The sequence below is a fragment of the Enhydra lutris genome, unplaced genomic scaffold (assembly GCF_002288905.1).
Source record: "Enhydra lutris kenyoni isolate GAN:26980312 unplaced genomic scaffold, ASM228890v2 scaffoldscaffold11, whole genome shotgun sequence".
Taxonomy (NCBI): Eukaryota; Metazoa; Chordata; class Mammalia; order Carnivora; family Mustelidae; genus Enhydra; species Enhydra lutris.
In genome coordinates, this window is record NW_019154095.1 from 33,995,954 (window position 1) to 34,003,392 (window position 7,439).

Consider the following 7,439-nt stretch of genomic DNA (forward strand, 5'->3'; position numbering starts at 1 on the left):
ATTATCAGGCAGGCTGCTTCTGTAATTTTACTGGGGAGCCAATTAACAGATCCTTGAAACTAGGGGGAAATGTCCCAGCCCTCCTCTTGCTTTTGAAAAGGAGAAAAGTATCTTTTGTACTGCTGTCTCCTGACTGTTTCTGGGAAAGACAAGAAAGGGAGGTGACGTCAGACAATGCAGGGACTCCTCAGGTCAGGGGACTGGTTGAAGTCAGACTTCTCTCTGCCTTAATGTACTCTTTTCGGTAGCAACCTAAATCAGCCTCTGGATAGCCCAGTGAGCCTTGTTTCTTTCTTTTTTTGAGATATGAAAATGCTAACTACCTTTCACTCTTTCTTGCTTTCAAGGAAATATCTTAGCAGCATTTCATCTTGCAAGAAATCAAGGAAAGGCTGGCTGATGGCACTGGGAAGAAGGCAGTAAAGAAAGGCCACTCAAATTTATTATTCAATCCCATCTTTCCCTTGTAGCATCCTGGCTCTTGCCCTCCTGTCGCAGACAGACTTTTTCACTGGCCCACTACATTCACTACTTTATTTCCACACCTCTGATTACATTACTTAAGCTACCCCAACCTGGCTGTCATCTCCATTATTCTACTAAAAATACTCTTTCAAGATCACTAATTACACTTCAGTCACTCAATATAGAAGAATTAGAACAGTTAATCGGCACAGGCATCTCCCCTTCCAACCTGAAACATTGTCTTCTCTTGATTTCCATGGTACAACAATCTCCAATTTTCCTTTTCCTTTTTTGAATATGCATTCTCATATCACCTTCAGCTCTCCTTTTATACAACACAATTAGATATTAGCATTTCTCAAAGCTTGATTATGGACCTCCTTCTTTTTTACTCTCAGGGATCACTGGGTAATCCAAACAATTAAAGAAAACTGGAGAGTGTATACCTGAAATTAAAAGAACAGGAACAACTTATCTCTAGTCATTATTTCCATGTAAGAATGTGGGCCCAGTTTTTCCAGAGAAATTGAGAATTCTGATTTTTATATAAAAATATTATGCTTTTTAATTTTTTATAGTTATGATAGGGTAGCTGCAGTAGACCAACCCTCACTCCAAAGGAAAAAAATTTTAAACTGTATAAAAATTGTTTTGAAATTATCTGTTTGAAGTAATCGTAAAGCAACACAGTAAGTAAGATCTTGAAAGGCTAAGATCCAAGAGAAAAGAACACTGAGTGAACTTACTAGTCTCTGCTGTTTCTCCCCTACTAATTGGCACCAAGTGGGAGGTCAAGTTGAATTTTAAAGCTAAGAGCTCTCAGAGGTCTGATAGGGCTGGGAGGAAGAAAAGTGGAGTTGATTTTTGTCAAGGCAGCTAGGAATTAGGAGGACTACATTTGGAAGAAAGAGAATTGGAGAACTGTGAGCATGAATTTCTGTGCTTTCTTTTTTCCATGAGGATATTGTAGGGGCCTACTTAGCCAGAGCAACTCCATCTCAGTTAAACAGCCATTTTGTTGTTTGTGCAGTAAAACTTAAACTGAGCCCCCTTGCCCCCCGAGGAAGAACTTACTTAAAAGCAAGTCTGGGAAACCAGTAAAATATGGTCGACCAGTCCCTGATAACAGAGCCCAAATACAAGGACGGGTCAGGTCAGGTGGAGATAACAGAGCCCAAATACAAGGACGAGTCAGGCCCCGTGGAGACAATCTCATTGGCCAGGCTCAACCACATGGCCTTTGCTCTATAAAAGCTAGTCTGTTGCTCTCTCCGTAAGAGACGGCCCAGGCCGGTCGGTTTGATTCTTGGTGCTGGCACGAAATAAAGCTTTGCTTGACCTTTGCTTTGTATCAGTCTCACTCCTTTGATCACGGACCCCATCAGATATTATTTATTCCTAACATTTTCAATGTAAGAGGCTGAGAAGCCAGGAAGAAAAGACCAGTTAAGAAGCTAAAAAGCTAAGCAGAGTTTTGCCAGTCTCAACATGCTGGGGAGGGAGAAGTTGGCATTCAAGGCCTGGCAAGGGAATGATCCCAGGTAAACATCCTTTCAATTGATGTTCTTTAAATGTCCTACTTGAGGATTACTTCAAACTAGAAATAGAATAGCTCTCACAAAGCCTGAAGTCAGCTTCTGTGCTTCCCATTCCCTGATTGTATCAAGGTGATCAATCCCTCCTGTAACTACCTGTAAGTAATAAAATGAATAAACACTCTCTGCTGAAAGTTAGCATTATTCAGAGTTTCTACACAGTAGTCAGCACTCTATAAAAATGATTGGAGTCAGTTTTACCTTTGCCTTAATTTATGTTTTTCTTTAGCAACCTAAATTAGCTTCTAGATGGGCCCTCAAGTGTGGTTCCTTCTAGTTGCTGAGATATGGCAACGTTGATAGTGTCTTTCATTTCCTTTTTGCCCTTAAGAAATAAATAAGTAAAATAATTACCATGAATGACAATAGACTCAAATGACCAAAAACCAGGAGAAAAGAAACAGACAATGGAGACAACCTATAGATGATCTAGAGCTAATACAGTAGACTTACTTTAACTGTGATTAACATGCTTAAAAAATTGGGTGATAGTAAGGTGTCCAGTGGCAGTGAGGAGGGGTGACTCTAGTATCACACGTAAAGGGATTTTACCTGCTTTTTAGCCACCAAGAAGACAGATCAGGAAGCTATTGCAAGGATGTTCCAAAGGGATGCTGGGCTGCTTCAGTGCCCAGGTCAGCTGGACAAAGTGGAGCACCATGGCAGAAAAGAGGCCTGGAAAGGGGCCTCCACAGATGCCAGATGGAAGATCACTATCCATTTGTGGGTATACAGGTTCATTGTATGGCCCTGAGCCAGCTCCATAAGGCACTGAACAAAATCAGAGACAACCAGAAGTCCCTTGATGATGTCAGCAAAGACTGGAGACAGAGTAATAGTGACACTGAGAGCCTCAAGTACATGAAGCATGCTGTGATGTGGCAAAGCCAGATCACTACAGCTTCAGAGATCCCCAAGAACATCTCAGAACCCCAAATTGTGAGGGAAACCCAGGACCTCATTGTACTAGGGACATTCCTGCAGGCCCACTGAGAGCTGGTGGACCTGGAGTGCTCATTCCCAAGAAGGACTGATGTATAAGCCATCCCACATGGACAGAGGGAACATGCACAGCATGACTCTTATCCATGGCTACTTTGGGAGCATGCAGGGCCTCTCAGATGAGCTGGCCAAGCGATGTGGATGGTGCTGCAGAGTTTGCTGGTCATTGTCTCCTGTGACCCCCGCTGCTGGTCTCAGTTTTCAGGATCAGAAAAAAGGAAGAAATTGACCAATGTGTATCTGACCAAAAAAAGCAAACTAGCTTGGTTTCTCCCCAGAGGCCCAAGAATTGCAAGGAGAAAATGGTTGCCATCTTGGATGGAACCATGAATACTAGAATTGGGGCCACACAGGCAGACCCCAGAGATTCCAACAAGATGTGGTTTCTCTGCCACCCAGAAATCATAAGTAAGTATGTCCTGGATAACCCATCATCGCCAAAATCCTGATAGTTGAGTGTTTTCCTGACCATTATGAGATTTTCAGAAACCATCTGAAAATGTACCACCAGGCTCTGAGAAAATGGATGCAGGAGCTTGAGTCAGAAGATCTAGATGCAAAAGAGGTCATGAGCCTGTGGTTGACATAGCTCTCAAACACGTACACAAGCACAGAGATGACTGGGAATGTGGAATTGCCTCAAAAGTAGATATCCATCCCCTGGAAACTTTACTTTCTCTAAAATAGTCTCTGATCTTCTCCACAGGTAGATGTCAATTCTCACTTCAGACATTATTACCTGGCTGCAAAAAGCACTTGAAACAGAAAAGAAAGACTGGGTAAAACATGCTGAGCCTGAAGCTTGACTAAAGTGGGTACCAGCAGGTAACACTCCCTTCTACATGTTGGAACAAATTTTTGAAGTTGCTGCTCGGATAAGTGAAAACAAAGGTTTGTGACACAAACTGGTCTGTGTCTTCAGTAAATGAATTCTTTTTTAAGTAGATGCAAAGAAGAAGTTCAGTTTTATAAAGAAGAGCTGAGAAGTCGACAATGCCCACACTAGGTTCAATATATGATAACCATCAACTGTAAGAGTTTTGAAGAATTTATAGTTGGTTTAAAAAGGGAGTATTTTAAAAAAATGAAATAGAAGAGGGTATATCCCTGAGCCAACCAAACATGAATGGGATTTCAGACACTGCAAAGGAGGGCTGCAGCAGCCTGCTGGGGGAGATCTTCCTGGACCTGGAGCAACATCTCAATGAGTTGATGACTAAGAACTGGCTGTTAGCATCAAACACTGTAAAAATCCCCTGTCTCACTCTGGAAGAATATTTCAATGATTTTGCCAAAGTCAAAAAGCCATATAAAAAGAAGAGGATGGCAAGTGGACCTGTGGGCCATCATGCAGAAGGGCATTTCATTCTAGAGCACAGAGAGGTTCTGAGGGGATGGTCAGGGAGGCTAAGCAATTCCACTTCTTGTTCCAGGAGCTGGCTTGTGGATTTGGTGAAGATATAGGTGGACATGGTGACATTATCATTGCCGCTGCAGAAGTTATTAAGATTACTGACCCTTCCCTGCTCTATGTGGACATCTCACTGATCAGCAAACAGCCAGACTTTAGGGATGACCACATCAGCATGCTCCTAGCTGTGTGAAGGGACACTGGCCCAGCAGGACACAAAGCAGACTATGATCAAGACTCTGGAATAGGGCCCAATGCAGGTAAATCTAAACTACATGCCTATCTTCAAGGAAATCGTAGTTGCTAGTATGAATATGGCAGAGCTTTTCAAATAACCTGTCAGTTTTCAGCTTTATGTACATTATTTGCTCTCATCAAACCTACCCTCATAAGTATATTAAAGCAAAAGTGACTCTTGAGGGGTCACACTAGATGTTTCAGTCCCTTGTACCTATCTCTTGAAGGGCTAAGCATGTTTGTGAGGTACCCTCACACAAGGCTTCTTGAAGAAAGCATTACACTGCTGGTTGTGATTCTTCAAGTTCTCTCATTTTTGTTGTAAACACTTTTCTGAGGCATAATTCTGATGTCAAATGCCTATTTATGGAAGATTGTTTATCACAGTGGTGAGAAGGTGTGTGGAGGGGGAAGAATCCTGTCTTCATTCACCCCTTGGTCTTTACTCATTTCTGCATTAAGACTTCTAAAACTCTGCTGCTTAATAAATGAGGCTGAAGTCCTGCAGAGAAATAAAAAGGAAAAGAAAAGAAAAAGAAAAATTAGGTGACAAGATGGAGAAAGTTACCAAAAAGTGATGATCCATCAAAAAAATTTTAAGGAATAATAACTTTTTTCCCCAGCTTTATTGAGGTATATTTGATATATAAGTAAGTTTAAAGTGTACATAGATAAATGTATGTATAACAAAATGATTACCATAATACGGTTAGCACACACTTTAATATTCATAATATAGTATTGTTAACTATAGTCACCATGTTGTATGTTAGATTTCCCAGGACTTATACTTTGTACGCTTTGACCACAATCACCCATTTCTCCCACATCCAGCCCCTGGAAACCACCTTGTTTCTCCTTGTTTTATGCATAGAAATGAGATTATATAGTATTTGTCTTTGTGCAACTTACTTCATTTAGCATAATGCCCTCAAGTGTCATATATGCTGTTACAAATGGCAGGATTTCCTTTCTTTTTTATGACCAAATAATATGCCATTGTATCTATGTTCCACATTTTCTTTACCTCTCATCTGTTGATGGGCACTTAGGTTGTTTCCATGTCTTGGCTCCCATAAATAATGCTGCAACAAACATGAGGGGGGTACAAATATCTCTCTACTAATCACTAATCCCTAATAAGATAGTGATTTCATTTCCTCTGGGTCTATGACCAGAATTGAGATTGCTGAATCATGTGGTATTCCATTTTTAAATAGAACTTTTCTATTTTGGGGAACCTCCATACTGCTTTCCATCATGGCTGTGCCAATTTACATCCTTTTATGGTTCCATACAAATGTTAGGATTGTTTGTTCTATTTCTGTGAAAAATGCTGTTGGAAATCTGATAGAGATTTCATTGAACTTTTAGATGGCTTTGGTTAGTATGGAAATTTTAACAATATTAATTCTTTCTACCCATGAATACAGGTTATCTTTTCACTTACTCATGTCTTCTACAATTTCTTTCATCAGTGTCTCAGAGTCTTCACTCCACTTTTTGATGCTATTGCTTATGGAATTGTTTTCTTCACTTCTCTTACAGATATTAAATTGTTGGTGCATAGAAATGCAAAAGTTTTTTTTTCCTTATTGATTTTATAACCTACAATTTTACTGAATTTATTAACTTTAAAAGTTTTTTTAGCAGAGTCTTTAGGGATTTCTACATATCAGGTCATGTTGTCTGCATAGAGAGACAGTTTTACTTCTTCTTTTCCTATTTGGATGCCTTTTATTTCTTTTGTTTGCCTAATTGATATGGCTAGGACTTCCAGTACTATATTGAATAGAAATGGTGAGCATGTGCATCCTTGACTTTTTCTGATCTTAGAGGAAAAACTTCCAGTTTTTTGCCATTAGGTCTGATGTATGTTATGGACCTTTCATATATAGCTTTTATTACAGTAAGGTAATTTTCTTCTATTCTTAGGGGTTTTTTTTATAGTTTTTATCATGAAAGGATGTTGACTTTTGTCAAATGCTTTTTTGCATCTACAGAGATGATCTTGTGGTTTTACTCCCTTATTCTGTTAATGTAGTGTATCACATTAATTGATTTGTATGTGCTAAACCATCCTTGCATTCCAGGATAAAACCACTTAGTTATGTTGTGTGATGCTTTAAATGTGCTGTTGAATTTGGTTGACTAGTATTTTGATGAGGATTTTTGTATCGATGTTCATCAGAGATACTGGCCTATAGTTTTTTTTTTTTTATAGTGTCTTTTAAATCTGACTTTGACATAAGGTAATATGGGCCCCAACAAACAGGTTTGGAAGATTTCTGTACTCTTTGGTTCTTTGGAAGACATTGAGAAGGATTGACATTATTTTTTTTTCTTTTTGTTTTTTTGTATGTTTTTATTGTTGTTGTTTGGGAGGCTTGGGGCTTCTTTTTTTTTTTTTTTTTTTTGCTTTTTCTTTGTTTGTTTTGGGGGTTTTGTTGTTGTTATTGTGTTGGTATTCATTCTTTAAGTGTATTGGAGAATTCACCAGTGAAGTCATCTGGTCCTAGGCATTTCTTTGTTTTGGGAGCATTTTGATTACTGATTCAATCTCCCCACCAGTTTTAGGTCTCTTCAGATTTTCTATATCTTTACGACTCAGTCTTAGTAAGTTGTATGCTTCTAGGAATTTATCCATTTCTTCTAGGTTATCTGTACCACATCATCTTGCATGTCAAAATGTTTTTCTGTAATAATTTTCCTTGTTCTAGATGTACATC

At 39.3% G+C, this 7,439-nt stretch overlaps 1 pseudogene; it reads left to right on the forward strand.

Moving 5' to 3' along the window:
- The first annotated feature begins 1,953 nt into the window (after positions 1-1,953).
- On the forward strand, positions 1,954-4,808 carry LOC111144477 (annotated as a pseudogene).
- The last annotated feature ends 2,631 nt before the right edge of the window (positions 4,809-7,439 follow it).